At 38.4% G+C, this 19,602-nt stretch overlaps 2 protein-coding genes across 11 annotated transcripts in view; both read right to left on the bottom strand.

Moving 5' to 3' along the window:
• Positions 1 to 7,740, bottom strand: part of LOC122059698 (putative disease resistance protein RGA4) — a 29,546-nt gene extending 21,806 nt beyond the window's left edge. For all 10 annotated transcript variants that reach the window (XM_042622680.1, XM_042622678.1, XM_042622677.1 and 7 more), the window contains exon 1: positions 7,637 to 7,740. The gene's annotated coding sequence lies outside the window, so the exon portion shown is untranslated. The remainder of the gene's footprint in view (positions 1 to 7,636) is intronic.
• The window catches only part of LOC122059703 (18.0 kDa class I heat shock protein-like), a 95,522-nt gene that overhangs the window by 44,065 nt on the left and 31,855 nt on the right, over positions 1 to 19,602 (bottom strand). The gene's annotated exons all lie outside the window — the stretch shown is intronic.

Here is a 19,602-nt window from a genome sequence, read left to right as displayed (position 1 = left end):
TTCTATTAGTTTCTTTAAGAGTCTTATTTTTATATTCTGTCCTTATTAGATGTTTCCTATTCAGCCCCGAGAGTTTATTAAATAAGCTGTATGAGAATGTATTAGAGGAGAAAAAAAGATGGAATAAAGATTACAGACGTTCTTCTTCATTATTTAGCTTACGTCCGACTTGAACGATATCGAGTCCACTTCGTCTTCCGTTCTACATCATGAGATCAGTGATGGGCTCCAAGCTTGGGCCTATCGGCCCAACCCCTCTACTTCCATCACATATCTCCGAAAATTTTTCATTCGGGTCACCACCAAAATATGTCGGATCGGGTCAATCTTCAAAACAGGTCAAGAATTCAAGACAAGCTAATATCTTCATCTTCTCCAATAGCCCTCCCAAGGGCTGAACTCAAACACGACAAACACCAAGTAAGTTCAAGCAATGCTCGAACTTACGAACACATAAAGACTTAGTCAACATATTAGCTGGATTGTCTTCAGTACTAATCTTCAACACTTGAATATTACCTTGAGCAATTATCTCTTTTATGAAATGATATCGAACATCAATGCGCTTTGTCCTCTCATAATACATTGGATCTTTAGTCAAGTGAATAGCACTCTGGCTATCACAATGGACAACAGTCACCCCATGATCCATGCTGAGTTCTCCCAACAAACCTCTAAGCCAAATAGCTTCTTTAATTGCCTCAGTCACTGCCATATACTCTGCTTCAGTAGTAGATAATGCAACTGTAGCCTGTAAAGTAGCTTTCCAACTAACCGTACTTCCTCCAAGAGTAAATACATAGCCTGTGAGTGACCTCCTCTTGTCAAGATCACCTACATAATTTGAATCAACATAACTAGATAAACTATCACCATTCCTCCCAAACTCCAAACAAACACCAGAGGTCCCTTTCAAGTACCTAAGTATCCACTTCACTGCTTCCCAATGAGCTTTACCTGGACATGACAAATATCTGCTCAGCACACTGACAACTTGTGAAATGTCAGGACGAGTGCAAACCATAGCATACATAATGGAGCCAACTGCACTAGAGTATGGAACCTGGACATGACAAATATCTGCTCACTACACTGACAGCTTGTGAAATGTCAGGAGGAGTAGTTACAGGTTTGGCATCTTTCATGTCAAAACGATTCAATACCTTCTCAGTGTACTTTTGTTGAGATAGTCACAGCTTCCCTGCTTTTCTATCCCTCTTGATCTCCATACCAAGGATCTTCCTTGCTGCCCCCAAATCTTTCATCTCAAATTCAGAACTTAATTGTTCTTCAACCTATTGACCTCATTCCTATCTTTTGCTGCAATCAACATATCATCAACATAAAGCAACAAATATATGAATGACCCATCAGAGAGCTTTCTGAAATAAACACAACAAGTCATATTGATACATGGAGTATCCAAAACTAGCCATGACTGAATCAAACATTTTATACCACTGTCTAGGAGACTGTTTCAAACCATATAGGGACTTCTTCAACAAGCATACATGGTCCTCCTTAATTTCAATAACAAACCCTTCAGGTTGATGCATATAAATCTGTTCTTCTAGTTCACCATCCAAGAATGTTGTTTTCACATCAAGTTGCTCCAACTCCAAATCATGCATAACAACTAAAGCAAGTAGGACACGAATAGAACTATGCTTAACAACAGATGAGAAAACGTCATTAAAATCAATTCCTTGTACCTGACTGTAGCCCTTTGCAACCAAACGTGCCTTGTACCTAGCATCTTCAACACCTGAGGCAGATTCCTTCTTCTTGAAGACCCATTTGCAACCAATAATTTTCTTTCCTGTTCTCGGCTTCACAAGCTCCCAAGTCTGATTTTTATGAAGAGATTCCATCTCCTCATTCATGGTAATCAACCATTTTGTAGAATCAATTGAAGCAACAACTTCAGAATATATTGCAGGTTCATTATTTTCAATTGTATCTGCAATAGACAATGCATAAGCAACAAATTCAGCATGCCCATACTTTTGTGGTTGTCTAATATTTCTGGTTGGTCTATCCTTGGCAATCAACCATTTTGTAGAATCATCTCCTTCAGTAAAAGTAGACAGCTGGACTAAAGTAGATTGTGCTTTGTTTGAAGATGAACCACCAATTTCAAACTCCACCTTCTCTCTAGATTTTTCTTGACCTTCATCACAATGAATAGGAACTTCTTTCCTAGGATGCAACATAGCAGATTCATCAAAAGTAACATCTTTGCTAATAAGAAATTTTGGAGACTTTGGATCAGGACATCACAACCTGTATCCTTTCACTCCAGATCCATACCCAAGAAAAATGCATTTCTTAGCCCTAGGTTCCAACTTCCCTTCATTTACATGTGCATAAGCAGAACATCCAAATACTTTTAAATTTGAGTAGTCTGTAGGTTTACCTGACCAAACTTCTTCTGGAGTCTTGCACTCAATAGCTTTGCAAGGAGATCGATTCACCAACAAGGTTGTTGTGCTAACTGCTTCTGCCCAGAACTCCTTGCTTAATCCTGCATTTGATAACATACACCTTGCCTTTTCTAACAAGGTTCTATTCATACACTCTGCCACTCCATTCTGCTGTGGTGTTTTAACAACTGTATGGTGTCTTGCAATACCTTCATTTTTGCAGAACTCATTAAAGTCACCTTCACAAAACTCTAGGCCATTATCGGTTCTCAACCTTTTAATTTGTTTCCCGGTATGCTTCTCAAGCAAATTCTTCCACTGTTTGAAAGTGACAAATACTTCATTGTTGTGCTTCAAGAAATAGATTCAAACATTCCTAGAGAAATCATCAATGAAAGTAAGCAAGTATCTTGCACCAGTCCCTTTGAAGCAACTTTAGAGAGCCCCCATAGGTCTGAATGAATGTAGTCCAAAGTTCCCTTGGTCCTATGAATAGCAGTATTGAAACTAACTCTTTTCTGCTTCCCAAACACAATGCTCACAGAACTCCATTGTTCCTGTACTCTGACCACACAACAAGCCCCTTTTACTTAATGATGACATCCCTCTTTCACTCATATGGCCTAACCTCATGTGCCATAAATTTGTGACATCTGATTTAGACATAGATGATGAAGCTGCTGCAACAGACCCAATGACTGTAGTACCCTGCAACACATACAAACTGCCAACCTTGATTCCTTTCATCAATAAGAGAATAGCTTTGCTGATCTTCATGACTCCACCTTCAGTTGTATACTTGCACCCATTTGAATCAAGAGTGCCTAAACTGATGAGATTCTTCTTCAAATTAGGGACATGTCTGACATTAGACAAGGTTCTGACAATACCATCATACATCTTAATATTGATCATTCCCATTCCAATAGTCTTACAAGAAGCATTGTTTTCCATCAACACAACTCCATCTCGAACTGATTCGTATGTGAAGAACCATTCACGATTGTGACACATATGGTTGGAACAATAGTCTTACAAGAATCCATTCATCCTGTGATCTAACTTTATCATCAGTCACCAAAAGCATATCAGACTCACTCTCATCTTCAGCAATACTAGCTTCTGCAGAATCATCTCTTTTCTGTTGATTTTGAACACCAAAAGCATACCTGACTGATCTCTTTATCTTCAGCAATAGCATTCAGAGAATCATCTCTTTTCTTACAGTAATTGCAGGTTAAATTCTTGTGCTTAGATTTTGATCTAGCCTTTTTTTGTCACCATCTGAACCCCTTTCTGCTTCTTTGCTTATTTAAAAGCTTATAGCATTCAGATTTATCGGTAGTTATCAACTCATCATCAATCTTCTGCTTGCTTTGCAGATTCGTTTTGACATCCTCAATAGAGATTGTCTCTCTACCATAAATCATAGTATTCCTAAAATACTTATAAGATGGAGGCAGAGAACATAACAATAATAGAACCAAATCTTCATCATCTATTTTAACATCTATCATTTTCAAATCAGTAACAATAGAATTGAACTCAGATATGTGGGATTTAATAGGAGTACCTTTATCCATATGAAGGGTATACAGTTGTTGCTTCAATCTCAACCTATTGGTGAGGGATTTGGTGAGGTAGAGGTTCTCTAACTTCACCTATAACTCTGTAGCCATTTTCTTTAAGAGAACTTTTTGTAGAACATCATTCGAAAGACACAACTGAATAGTTGAAAGGGCTTTATCATCCAAATCGTTTCAATCATCATCGGACATAGGTAGAGGTTCTCTAACTTCACCTATAACTCTACAGCCATTTTCTCTAAGAGAACTTCCTATAGAACATCATTCAAACCTGCCATAAACTAAAACTGATGTTGTCGTCGAACCTATCAATATCGTATTTTGTTGAAGCCATGGATCGAAGTAACCCAGAGCTTTGATACCAATTTGTAAGATCAAACACCAAGAAACACGAATAATAAAGGGACAATAGATCCATATGACACAGAGATTTAACGAGGTTCACACACCAGGGTGGGGTGCTACGTCCTCGGGCGAAGAAGAAGATGATTCACTATGCAGAAGAAAAATTACACCCTAGCAGCGGCGAGGAAAAACTCCCCCTGAAACCCTAACTGAGTGAAAACTCTGGAATACAATGACTTTCTCAACAAGCAACAGTACATTATATATACTCCAAATCGCGGGTTGACCCATTGGGTCACGATCGATCCTGTCGAACCATATCGCTGGGGCTACGCCCTCGCACACCCATACGAGATCAGTGATGGGCTCCGAGCTTGGTTCTATCGGCCCAACCCCTCTGCTTCTATTACAGATCTCAGAAAATTTTCCATTCAGGTCGCCACCAAAATATGTCGGATCAGATCAATCTTCAAAACAGGTCAAGAATTGGAGACAAACTTAACAATGTCGGTTAACAACTCCCATCCGATCCACAAGTGGGTCCCGACCCCATTAAAATATCACCCCAGACATCCCACTAAACAATTAGGGCCTTAGTGAGCAAAGAAAAATAGAGAAAGTAATGGTTTTGGCTCCCATTTTTCTCCGTTAAAAGTTTATAAAGAATATATTAAAGAAAAATGTAGAGAAAACAAAAAATTAATACCAAAACATATCCAGACATATACACAAACGAGGAGAAAAGCAACCCCACCTTTAGCTATGACATTAGCAGGAGAAGGCTAACTCCCAAAACAAATTCTCCTCTAAAGAAACTGATACAAATTGTACAGCTCCTGTGATGTTAGATCAGGTGAAGATCATAAGAAAATCAAGGAATGACATAGCAGCAATAGAAGAAGAGAGTGAGGATGTGGATTATGTAATGGAGACTTCAGTAGACCCAATAATGCAAGCCACATCATCTGCACAAGAGAGAAGAACAGCAAGGATTAGAAAGGATCCAATGTGGACAAAGGACTATTGTATGGCATAATAAAGAACTAGAGGGAGTGGGTGTTGCTTGACAATGCACAAGAGAGAAGAACATCAAGGATTAGCAATTATGTGTAGGAGTAACCAACTCAGTTGTACGGTTAGGATTAGCTATGTGGACTTTATAAGGAGCCAAAGAATGTACAATAAAGGTCATGAAAAAGCAAATATTTCTCTTTTCCTTTTTCTTTTCTTCTTCTTCATTTGGAGTCTTCTGAAACTCGAATTCAGTTTTCCTGTTCTTGCAAATCAATTCCTTCTCAGAAACAGTTCATGGGCTTGCACATAGCATCCCATGTGATCTCCTCCTGAACATGTGATAGAAGTGAAAAAATTATAAGAGGGAGACCTCGCTAGAATGCATATTTAGCCAAAAAAGTTCGCTTCCCCAAAGCAATGGGAAATTTCCATCCAATGGCAGACAAAAGAGAACGAAGAACCATCCAATTTTGTATAGTAAACCATGGTATGCTTCCTATTTGAACACAAAGGACTAAAGCAACCGAATCTGATTCAAGCCAAAGTTGTTGCTTCCCCTTATCTGCTGCCAAATATAAACACCGGATAAAGCTGAAATTCAAGCTAAAAGTTTGTTTCTTGACTGAGGAATAACAAGATCCAAATCATCCTTGAAAATACCAGCAACTCATGCCATGCCTAGATTACTCAAGGAGTAACCATCGATATTTAGTTATCCGTCCTTACTCAAGCTTGAACCACAGGATTTTAGTTTGATCCACTAGCTCCCATTATTGAATGAATAAATTTTGTTAAGTTTGTCTCGAATTCTTGACCCGATCGATTGTGACCCGATGGACCGACCCACAACTTGGAGGAGTACATAATGTACCATCGTCTTGTTGAGAAAGCATGAATAAATTTTGAGGGCTTTTCAAGTTTGTCTCGAATTCTTGACCCGATCGATTGTGACCCGATGGACCGACCCACAACTTGGAGGAGTACATAATGTCTCTTCTATAGTAGTGAAACATCTTTTTCTTCGCCTGAGGATGTTTCTTATTAAATTGGGGCCTTCCACAATTTATTATTATCATTATTATTATTATTATTATTATTATTATTATTATTATTATTATTATTATTATTATTATTATTAATCAAAGAAGACGGAGAAAGCCCTCCACCAAGGCAACAACCATAATAGGACAATGTGTTTTTAGTTAACTGGATCTGAACAATGAGTATATTTTCTCTGCCTATTACCTGACCTATGATAACAGAAAATCTTTGGAGGACAGTCTGAAAATTAGGTGGCATACAATGTGGGATTGTGGGATACATATGACCCCATGATAGTCACAATGATTTAATAATTAAAAATCCAAATCCTTTTCTCAATCCAAATTTGGTGAGCTGTTGTATTCCCTCCACCAGAAAGCATTGGCACTGTTGTAATATTGTAACTCCAAGTGAATGACTTCTTCTTCCTCTCCAGATTTGGCATTAACGAGAGTTCAAGTTGTTGTAGCATTGGAAATAGTACCATTAATAATGGTTTTCCTTCTTCTCCTCTTTCTCTTCCTTCATTATTTTTATTGTCAATATTTCTCCTCTCAATCATCTCCACTTTATAGCATATGGACTCCAGGGCTTCTAAACTAAATAGATGGAGACGCTTAAGGCAAGGGAATTCACCAATCAATGGCAAACATTTGAGATTATGACAAAACATTATCTCAAGTTCCACCAGATTTGGGAGTAGGGGGGTGGGATAAGAAGAGTACTGTGACATCCAACGTGGCATCTTGACGCCTTTGTAAAGTACAATTTCCAATGCCTTAAGATGTTGGTGCGGCTGGAAATTCTCCATATTCTTCATAACCCCAATCCAATCTCAAAGATTGAAGCTCTGACTTGTCCTACAAATTTGCTTCCTCGGCATCTCTGGCATCTCTCACATTTCTAACCTCCCTGATGAATAACTCCCCTCGAAGCTGGTTTAGGCCATGCAACTCCCCAAGCCCACCACTTCTTCTTCTTTGGTCGCCCACAATGAAATATAAAAAGTCTGAAAAGAAGACAACTGCCTCAACCCACGTGGCATGTATTTCATTGAGTAACACGTCTCATCCAACTGAAGATGTCTAAGGCTAACCATTTTTGTGATATCTCTGGGCCACTCCTTAAATTCGTTAGAACCCTTAAGTTTTAATGTTTGCAGATTATACAACCTACATATAGAATTAGGGAGTGCTTTTAAATAATTGTAGGAAAGGTCAAGGTAACCTATGGAAATCGGCACGTGTGTGATTCTCATATTCATTAATTTTAACACGCGCAAGCCTCCCAAATGTGAGAAAAATTCATTGCGAAATTTCAATTCATAAGGTTTCCCTCCGTTGCATGTAAAGTGTCCGCAACTTTTGGGCCTTGTCGTCCATGGATATAGCAGTGGCCTTTGCTCCTACCTCATAAGACACCACCATGTGTCTCACTCCATCAGGTATAGATATTATTCCTGAGGACGATGAGGAGGAGGAGGAGTATTTTTTTTTTTGTTTGTTACCTCCAACCATTCCATCCCTGCGACCCATCGTGCAAGGCTATGCACCAGGTCATGCAACTTGCAATACACAATTTTGCCTTTGCAAGGTTACTTAAAGCAGGTAGTATTTCTTGTTCCTCTAGGTTCCAAATTTTCGTATCTAGGATATTCAACCAATCCTTTTTGTTTCTTTTGAGACGCAACAAACTCCCTAATGCTTTTGCAGCCAAAGGCACCCACCCCTCCACACTTTTTCACTATGCCCTTCCCAATTTCCACTAGCTCAGGATGGTTTGCTTTTCTCCTTTCCAGCCAAACGCCCGTTGATTGAATAGGGATTGACAATCATTTTCATTTAACCCTTCCAATTTGTACATATGTTTGAATCATTAAACCACTACTCAGGATGGTTTGCTTCTTCTCCTTTCCAGCCCGCCCGTTGATTGAATAGGGATTGACAATCATTTTCATTCCAAACATCATCTAGGACAAGAAGGTATCTCTTTCCATATAGTTTTTCCACCAGTTTTGATTTTTCCTGAATTTCCCCTAAACCACCACAGTTATCATTGGTTACGGATTCAAGAGTTTTCTTTGCAAGGTGCACAATATCAAAATCAAAGGAGACATACCCACATTCGCAACTCAAAATGCTTCTTGATGACTCTTTCATCATTATACACAAGCTGAGCAAGTGTTGTCTTCCCTAACCCACCAATCCCAATTATAGGAATGACCATCACATTCTCTTCATTATTTCCACCACCTGAAGTTAACAATTCTACTAGTTTTTCTTTATCTTTTTCTCTACCCAAGACCTCAGATTCAATCACAATAGGATCGGTATGCCTCCTATCATCATTGATGTTCATGTCTACAGATTGATGAATTATTAATTGAGATTGAGCTACAATATTACCATCCTTTTGAATATGTTCTAACCTCTCTATGATATCCTTTATTTTATGAGCCATTTTCAAACGAAATACCAGTGGATCTGAACACGAGAAGCTTCTGCATACCTGTTTTAGAACTATGATGTTTGGAAGCTCCACTTTCTGTCGCAAGGCATCCGTTGCAACTGCATCCAACACATCTTGAGATTGAGCTACAATATTACCATCCTGAGCTTTCTCAACCAATCTTTCACCACTTCGTTGGTTGCACCTTTCTTCTCAGCAACCAATAATATGGTGATGTTCCCAAGTTGACACTGAGAGGGAGGTGAATCAGTGGTTCCAAAAATTTCTTTATTTGCAACTGCATCCAACAAATAAAACTTCCACTATGCAGTTCTAGATTGGCTGGGGCAATCCCGTAATTACCATTCATACAAATAACGACACGTCCACCTCACACCACAATGTGGCTGGGTCTACCAGACAATATCCCACCACTCTGCACAACACGTATTTCAAATATATATAGAAAAATAAATGCGAGACAATAACACCAGATATACGTGGTTCAGCCAGAGTGCCTACTCCACGGAGGAATACCCATATAGGGTTTCGTATTTCCCCAATACTCAAAATTTTCAACTGCTACAACGGTCCAGGAACCTATCCCTGCTTCAATCTGAGATGCAACTCAGACAAGGGCAACAACCCCACACACTAGACAGGCCCCAACTTGCTAGGTTCATAATTTTAAATCACTAAAATCTTAACCCAATACATCATTGATTTAGAGTTTCTCAACAATCAACAGACTCTAGAATACCAAAATAGGGATTTCAAATACGGATAACCTCAGCCTGTGTAATCCCGTTGATGATCGCTTGCTTGACACATAAAAGGAGACTTGAACATGCTCAAACCATCAACATCTCAACCTTTTGGATCTCTCTCTCTCTCTCAAGGTTGCTTCTCTTCCTCTTTCTCTTTCTCTTTTTATTGCAAAAAATAAAAAACAACTTGAAGAAGCTAGATTCTATCGAGTGGATCGATTAAGCGAGAAAGAATCCTCCTTGATCTGAAATTCTATTCATTCTTGGGCGATCTTTATTTCACTATCGAGTGGATCGATTAAGCGAGAAAGAATCCAATCTAAAGTCCACTTCCCAATCTTTAGTGCTTGAACATGTGGCAAACTCTTGCTATCTTCTGTTCTTTGTAATAGCTTCACTTTCTTCTTCTGGCTGAATCCAACACTTGGTAGTTGCTGCACATGAATAAGATAAGGAATCTAGACTTCATCTTCAAATAAAAATATTGTAGAAACCTTGCTGAATTCACGTTGGTTTCTAGCACTTTAACTCCTGATTTGAATCCAACACTTGGCAGTTGCTGCACATGAATAAGATAAGGAATCTAGACTTCGTCTTCAAATAAAAATATTGTAGAAACCTTGCTGTATTTTACTCATGCGAGAGCCAATCCCATCTCAATCGTTTATATTTGGAATTCTGTACCAACTTCGCATGAGCTTTGAGAGTTCTAATAAAACTCAATTTATTTTTCTTTAAACCGAGCCAACTCATCAACTCATGTGCTTTGTTGATTCTAAAATCCAAGAGGTTGTTGATGCTGCCATGCACTCCTTGTCATAGTAGAACTCTTATTGTATTTATGATTTTAAATCAAAGAGGTTACTCAAAAGAGAGACACGTTCAAGCTTGCTGGCCCATTGCATATACATAATGCTATCTTACCTAATCAAACCTCCTTGCTTACATAATGAGATTTCAATCCAAATATCCAATGGACTACTAGGACCGATTCAATCTAATTGGTTCAAGATTGAACCCAAATTTTGACCCATAATTCATAACCAACCCAATCATCAAATCCAAGTGTAGTTGGTTAAGGTACCAAACCCAAACAAATTGAACTAGAACCATCACACTGTTGCCAATAATGACAACACTTGATCCGATTTCCCAACAATCTCCCCCTTTGGAATTGTTGGCAACATTATTTTATTTTGACTATGTGTTATACTTCTCTCCCCCTTTGACAACAAGTACAAAGGGTGACGTTGCTCCCCCTACATAGAAGCACCCCCTGCATAGACTCACCTATAAGAGTGCCCACAGTATCTTCCTATCTTAGAGGGATTTGATGTCGCTATGCGTACTCAACTACTCCCCCTGCACACATACCATCTACTGTGCTCGTGGAGTGATAACTCCAAGTTGTTTCTAAGGGCTTCAAAATTTACCTTGGGAAGTGCTTTCATGAAAATATCTGCCACTTGCTCAGATGTAGGAACAAAATCCAATCTCACCTCATTTGCATTGACCTTCTCCTTCAGAAAGTGATATCGGATGTCAATATGCTTTGTCCTCGAATGCTGCACTGGATTCTTTGAAATATTAATGACACTCATATTATCACACTTTATAGACACACGCTCATCATTGTGAATTCCAAAGTCTCTTACTGGTCTCTGCATCCAAATCACTTGTGTACAACTAGCTGCAACGGCAATGTATTCAGCCTCTGTTGTAGATAAAGAAATAGATTCTTGTTTCTTGCTATGCCATGCCACTAGACTCTTTCCTAAAAAGAATGCACCACCACTAGTGCTCTTCCTATCTTCCACACTGCCTGCCCAATCCGCATCTGAGAATGCTGTAAGTGTGAAACTTTCAATCTTAGGGTACCATAAGGCATACTCCATCGTACCTCTAAGATATCTAAAAATCCTTTTGACTGCCACTAGATGAGTCTCTTTCGGACTAGCTTGAGATCGAGAGACCAAACAGACTACTTGTAGGATATCAGGTCTTGATGCTGTCGAGTATAACAAGCTTCCAATCATTGACCTGTAGAGAGTCTGATCTATACTAACTGACTCATCACTCTGAACTCAACCTGCAATCCTTTTGACTACCATAGGAGTACTTACTGGTTTGCTATCTTCCATCATAAATTTCTTCAACATCTCCTTCATGTACTTTGCTTGTGATATGAAGATACCATTCTGTTGTTGGTTGACCTGTAGAGAGTCTGATCTATACTAACTGACTCATCATCTCGAACTCTGCCGTCATCCGCTCTGCAAACTGTCTACCACCATCTTTTGGTTCCCTCCAAAAAGTATGATATCATCTACATAGACCACCACTACCAGTTGACTTTTGTTCTCTATCATAACATATAGGTTACTATCAACAATGCCCTTCCGAAGCCCCAACTTATGGAAGTAGGTGTCTAGTCTAGAGTACCAAGCCCTTGGAGCTTGTTTCAAACCATAGAGAGCTTTTTTCAATCTACAGACCATGTTTGGATCATCTCCAATTTGAAAACCATCTGGTTGCTCAATGTACACTTCTTCTTCAAGATTAACGTTTAAGAACGTAGACTTGACATCCATCTGATAAACCTTGAAGCCTTTATAAATCGCAAATGCTAAGAACATCCGTATAGATTCCAGTCTTACTACTGGCGCAAATGTCTCATCAAAGTCTATCCCCTCTACCTGAACGTAGCCTTTGTACACTAGTCTGGCTTTGTTTCTAACCACCTGACCATCTTCATTCAACTTATTTCTAAAAACCCACTTGGTACCAATGATGTTTTTATTGGCTGGTCTAGGAACTAGCTCTACCTGAACGTAGCCTTTGTACACTAGTCTGGCTTTGTTTCTAACCACCTGACATTCATTGCCTTCACCCAGTTCTCATCTTTAGTTGCTTCCCCAACAGACTTGGCTTCAATTTGAGAAAGTAATGAATATGTAGCAGATTTCATCTTTCTTGTTTGCATTCCCGCTTTAGGATCTCCAATGACCTGATGTGGGGAATGCACTTTTTGTCACTTTTCAAAACTAGGTCCTCTGTCTCTCTCTGTCACTGTGTCAGTCTCATGAACATCTGTATCCTCAATGAATATGATTTTGTCACGTCCAAAACTCATCATCTTAGGTCATCATAAAACCTAGGTCTCTCTGGTCTCTCTCTGTCACTGTGTCAGTCTCATGAACATCTGTATCCTCATCATCAATTCTTACATCTGAACTCTCTGCCACCTTGCCCAATCTCTTATTATAGCATCTGTAGGCCTTACTCTTTGAAGAATACCCTAAGAAAATCCCCTCATCTGCTCTGTCATCGAATTTTCCAAGGTTGTCCTCCTTCCTTTTGATGAAGCATCTAGAACCAAATACCCTAAGATATTCAACAATGGCTCTCCTTCCATACCATAGCTCGTATGGTGTCTCCAATTCATTTGGTCTAAAGAAACACCTGTTCTGGATGTGCACTGCAGAATATATTACTTTTCTCCAAAACCTCCTAGCAACATTGTTTTCAATCAAAATTGTCCTTGCCATCTCTTGAATGGTCCTGTTCTTTCTTTTCACAACCCCATTTCGTTGGGGGGTACGGGCTGCAGAATGTTGAATCCTAATCCCATGCTCATGACAGAAGTTAGAAAATAAATTCCAAAACCTCCTAGCAACATTGTTTTCAATCAAAATTGTCCTTGCCATCTCTTGAAGATCTTGAAACAATCTAAGGCTTCAGTCTTGTCTTTAGAAAATAAATTCCAAGTAAACTCCTTTCCTTATCAATCTCAGGCATTAATTGTCCACCAATTGCCTCTGTTCTCATGGGTCCACAAAGATCTGTATGAATCAAGTCCAATAGTTTGCTTGAATAATGCTCCTTTGACTTGTATGTGGCCCTAGTCTGTTTTCCCTTTTGACATGGTGCACAAATATAATTTGTTGGAGACTCTGTTCTCATGGGTCCACAAAGATCTCTGACTGCCTTCTTTTTGCTCAATAGTAAGTTACTTGAAGCTGATATGCTCCCTTCTATGCTATTTCATCTTCATGCTCATCATGATCTAGCTAAGTTCTTAGTTCTTGTCCCTTGTGCCACAATCTTTCCATTTTTGATTTTCTTGATCACACAACCTTCCTTGGTGAACAAAACCTCATTACCATTGTCACAAATTTGACTCACACTGAGCAAGTTGTGCATCAGACCGCTAACATATAGGACATTATTTGATATGATCTTTCCTCTGTCCAACTTAACTATGCCTCTGCCTTCTATCTTTGCACCATCATTGTTTCCAAACTTGACAGATCCACTCTCAGTTGAATCCAAACTCAGAAACTTTCCCTTATCACCTGTCATGTGAGTGGAGCATCCACTGTCAAGAATCCACGGTGACGGCTTGCTATGAGATTTGAAAGTTGTTTGAACAACTTAACTATGCCTCTGCCTTCTTTTTCTTCTCAACCAATACTGCCTTATTTACCACAATAATAAGTTCTCTTTGTCTCTGACCTTGTTTCCATGAAGAATTATCATTTTGCCTTCTTTTCTCCTGCCTTTGGTAGGGAAGTATGGTCTTGCAATTTTTGACAATGTGTCCCATCTTGTGACACCTATAACACTCTACATTTTTCTCCGCTAATGGAGCAAACCTATTCTTACTAGTCAGTACTGCAGACTTGGTCTGTCTTTTGCAATCTGCCACCCTGTGTCCATAATAGTTACAACCATAAAAGCAACCTTTAAAGCTCTGTCTCTGCCAAGAACCTCTGTGTCTCTGATAGTCAACTGAAGTAAATCCATCATTGTAAAACATTTGTGAGCCCCTCTGTTTCTTTTTGACAAACCTCATTGGAATTTCTGTAGTTCCTTTGCCTTTAGTCTCCACTACTTCAGAAGATCCTTGTGCCACATATCCAAGGACAGTCTTAATATGTAGAGGTCTTTGAAAACTCAAAATCTTTTTGACAAACCTCATTGGAATTTCTGTAGTTCCTTTTCTTGATGATGGAGTATCTGCTTCAACTGATTGAATCATAATTTCTTTACCCTTGGATTTTAAGATAGTAATTGAAGAAGATGGTGTAGTTTCTTCTTGTAAATTCATCTTCTGTATCTATCCAAGGACAGTCTTAATATCTTCAATTTCTCTTCAAGGGTAGTGCACTCTTCTGCCTTGGATGATAGATTGACACTCAGCTCATCATTGATCTTAGTCATATCTTCAACTGTAATATTTAACTACTAATCTGGTTCTCCTTTTCAACAACCTGAATCTCTAGATCTTTCATTTTCTTCCTCTCTTCCTTGAGATCAGTTAAAGCAGAATGCAAATTTGCTATTAAGTCATACTGAGCTTCTTGTTCTTCCTCTTCCTCAGACTCTTCAATAGTCTGGTGTTGCAATCTATCATTAAGTGCCATAAATAGTGTCTAGATCTTTCATTTTCTTCCTCTCTTCCTTGAGATCAGTTAAAGCAGAATGCAAATTTGCTATTAAGTCATACTGAGCTTCTTGAAGTTTATTCTTAAAAGAATAAACTTCTTCTTTCCTTTCTTGAACTTGCTTTCTTGAGCATCTTCATCCTCAGAGTCACTCAATTTATTGTTCTTTGGACACTTGGAAGCAAAGTGCCCTATACCATCACAATTGAAACACTTCAAAGGAAGTTTGCCTTTGTATTTATCTCTACCTTTCTTGAGTTTCCTAACCAAGTAAGCTATTAACTGATCATCGGGATCTTTTTGTTCACTATCTTCATTGATTTTCAATTTCTTCAAAGCTTTGAAGTTTTCCTTTTCTCTACCTTTCTTGAGTTCCTAGCCAAGTAAGCTATTAACTGATCATCGGGATCTTTTTTTCACTATCTTCATTGATTTTCAATTTCTTCAATGGCAGACACCTTAGGGTTGTACAAGTCAGGTAAAATTTCAATGTGTTCAAGTATTTAGATTCTTCACCACCACTGCATCTTTTACCTCTTCTCATAAGCAATCAGAGTTCCATGTAGTTCTTTATCCTCATCTCATAAGATTCTTCAATGGCAGACATTTTCAGATTTCAAATAAATTCCTATGGTGTTGCAGCTTCCCTCTTAGAATTGATGATTTCGTTTACCTTGCTCATAAACTGATCAATGGTCTCTCCCTCATGAACACTCTTTAACTTGTCCCATATGTCCTTTGATGTTGTGCAACTGACCACTTTTGCAAACTCATTACTCACTAGGGAGCCTAGAAGTGCATTCACTGCTTTAGCATCGTCTTCACACTTCTTCATCTCTGTTTTATATGTGATGTCTGTAGTGGAGGGGTTGTAATCGGTCTTCATTGCTAACCAAACTTCATAACCCTGAGACTTTAGGTAAGCCTCCATCCTGATTTTTCAGAAGTTGTAATTCGACCCATCAAAGAAAGAAATCTTTCCATGCATACGATTACCGTCATTGGATGCCATCTATATCTTTTCAGTATTCAGACCCGAAACTGTTAAGCTTCCTCCTTAGGGAACCTTGCTCTGATACCACTTGATGTTCCTAGGTTGACACTGAGAGGGGGGTGAATCAGTGGTTCCAAAAATTTCTTTATTTGAAGCCCAACAAATAAAACTTCCACTGTGCAGTTCTAGATTGCCCGGGGTAATCCCGTAATTACTAATCACACAAACAACGACACGTCCACCTCACACCACAATGTGACTGGGTCTACCAGACAAGGTCCCACCACTCTGCACAACACGCACTTCAAATATATGTAGAAAAATAAATGCGAGACAATAACACCAGATATACGTGGTTCAGCCAGAGTGCCTATTTCACGGAGGAATACCCATATAGGGTTTCGTATTTCCCCAATACTCAACTTTTTCAACCACTACAATAGTTCAGGAACCTATCCCTGCTTCAATCTGAGATGCAACTTAGACAAGGACAACAACCCCACACCCTAGACAAGCCCCAACTTGCTAGGTTTACAATTTTAAATCAATAAAATTCAACCCAATACATCATTGATCTAGAGTTTCTCAATAATCAACAGACTCTAGAATACCAAAATAGGGATTTCAGATACGGATTACCTCAGCCTGTGTAATTCCATCGATGATCGCTTGCTTAACACATAAAAGGAGACTTGAACATCTCAAACATCAACATCTCAACCTTTTGGATCTCTCTCTCTCTCTCTCTCTCTCTCTCTCTCAAGGTTGCTTCTCTTCCTCTTTCTCTTTCTCTTTTTATTGCAGAAAATAAAAAACAACTTGAAGAAGCTAGATTCTGTCGAGTGGATCGATTAAGCGAGAAAGAATCCTCCATGTGCGTGAGAAAGAATCCAATCTAAAGTCCACTTCCCAATCTTTAGTGCTTGAACATGTGGCAGACTCTTGCTATCCTCTGTTCTTTGTAATAGCTTCACTTTCTTCTTCTGGCTGAATCCAACACTTGGCAGTTGCTGCACATGAATAAGTTAAGGAATCTAGACTTCATCTTCAAATAAAACTGTTGTAGAAACCTTGCTGAATTCACGTTGGTTTCTAGCACTTTAACTCTTGATTTGAATCCAATCTGTAGTCTCCAATTCAGCAATGTGTTTATTTCTAACTCCTTTAAATCTTGCTATATTTTACTCATGCAAGAGCCAATCCCATCTCAATCGTTTATATTTGGAATTCTGTACCAACCGCCTATGAGCTTTGAGAGTTCTAATAAAACTCAGTTTATTTTTCTTTAAACCGAGCCAAACTCTAATTACCTCATCAACTCATGTGCTTTGCTGATTCTCAAAACCAAGAGGTTGTTGATGCTGCCATACACTCCTTGTCATAGTAGAACTCTAATTGTATTTATGATTTTAAATCAAAGAGGTTACTCAAAAGAGAGACACGTTCAAGCTTGCTGGCCCATTGCATATACATAATGCTATCTTACCTCATCAAACCACCTTGCTTATATAATGAGATTTCAATCCAAATATCCAATGGACTACTAGGACCGATTCAATCTAATTGGTTCAAGATTGAACCCATATTTTGACCCATAATTCATAACCAACCCAATCATCAAATCCAAGTGTATTTGGTTAAGATACCAAACTCAAACAAATTGAACTAGAACCATCACACTGTTGCCAACAATGACAACACTTGATCCCATTTCCCAACATATGGCATTGATTGTCGATAAAGAGGCCTTGAGTTTACTCAATTCCTTTTTTAATCCCCATGTTGCTCCAATCTCTTGGATGAGGAGAGAGCCCAAGCTCTCTATGATTTTTCTTGCAAGACCAGAAAGTATTGCTTCTGCCTTCTTTTCTTGAAGTTAGGAATGCCAAAGAGCTAGCTCCTAGACTAGACTGCAGGAAGACACTTTTAAGAGATTAAGGACTAGAAGATATGAAATAGAAAATTGTATGAAGAGACAGACGGAAAGATAGAGGTCATTGCTATTGGGTTCCTTTCGTGATAAGGAGGGGACCCACACAGAGGTGGTTCACGCATAGGCGTCTTTCTTCATCATAGGACTCCCATAAAGCTCCTAAACTTTTATCTTCTTCTTCTTTTTCTAAAGTAATCTTTCTAATGCTTTAACTTCTATCATATGTATTACCAAACATACATTGTCTTTCATATTATCATTAAGAATAAGAATACGAAGAATAACTAGGGATTGAAACAATTGAAACAATTGAAACAATTGAAACAATTGAAACAATTAAAGACATAATGAGAAAGGGCACTTCTGTGTAACATACAGGTGGTGAAATGATCATCCTGTAGAAATGCAAATTAAGAATAAGAATACGAAGAATAACTAGGGATTGAAACAATTGAAACAATTGAAACAATTAAAGACATATGAGAAAGGGCACTTCTGTGTAACATACAGTATTGCTTGCTTTACAAAGAAAAAAAACCCTCACTATAAATATATAAAGAAAAATCCTAATCCGAAAAGTACAAATTCGTTACCCTGCATGTCGAGACGCCTGCATCAGTACTCCCTGGATTAAACTGTGACAGAATCAAAGACGTCATGCAACAACACATTCCGTCCCTTTTTTTTTTCTTGGATATTTGGCACATGTTCCCAATTTCCCATTGATCCTACACTGGTGCGGAGACTACACAATCAACCAAGAAGTAGTTTAATTTAGTGCAAACGCCAACGAAAGTCTTTCTCTGGCTTTGATGATACCATCACTTTAAGAAAATGAAGAAAAGCGAAAACCAGAAAATAATTAAAGCTAAAGGAGAAAAGTTTTAGGACAAAGAGCAAAAGTAAAGTTAGTCGGTGCCTCTCACTATGAATATGGGCTTTAATTTCTCTAGTGTGGTCCCCTTTGTACAAGATGGTGACGTTGGAAATTAGACCCCTTGTCGCTACTGTCCATCCAGTAAATAGTTGTTATTTCTCATCAATTTAAGGCCTTGCATTATTACTACTTGCCACATCATTTAATTAATCCAGACCATATAAATTAGACATGGGCACCTTTATCTCTGATCTCAAAGTCAGGGTCAAGTTAATCTGTCTATAATTTCTCTTTAAATTGATTAGTTTAATAAATGAGTTATAAATAGCATAAAAAGATCAAAGTGAGTTGATCATGCTATAAACGGGCTAAAAATGGTCGGTTCTATTATATTCTTCCCATGCATAGAAGGGGACCCACACAAACGGTGAATCACGCGGAGGCGTCTTTCTTAGGTATCGAATGCAAAAGAGCTCCTAACCAAGAAAAGAAATTTGTGTGAATTTTCTCCAATTAAATAGAAGTGAAGAATTGAAAAGAAAAAAAAAAAAAAAAAAAAAAAAAAATTTCTTAAAAAAAAAAAAAAAAAAGCACAGCAAAAGAAGAGAAAGCAATGGTTTTGTATTCTTATTTAAGAGAAAAAATGCTTTTCTCCCCGAAAAAAAAAAAAAAAGCACAGCAAAAGAAGAGAAAGCAATGGTTTTGTATTCTTATTTAAGAGAAAAAA

Source organism: Macadamia integrifolia, chromosome 13 (assembly GCF_013358625.1).
Source record: "Macadamia integrifolia cultivar HAES 741 chromosome 13, SCU_Mint_v3, whole genome shotgun sequence".
Taxonomy (NCBI): domain Eukaryota; kingdom Viridiplantae; phylum Streptophyta; class Magnoliopsida; order Proteales; family Proteaceae; genus Macadamia; species Macadamia integrifolia.
The sequence above is the reverse complement of the archived record's forward strand: the minus strand, read 5'-3'. Positions and strand labels throughout refer to the sequence as shown.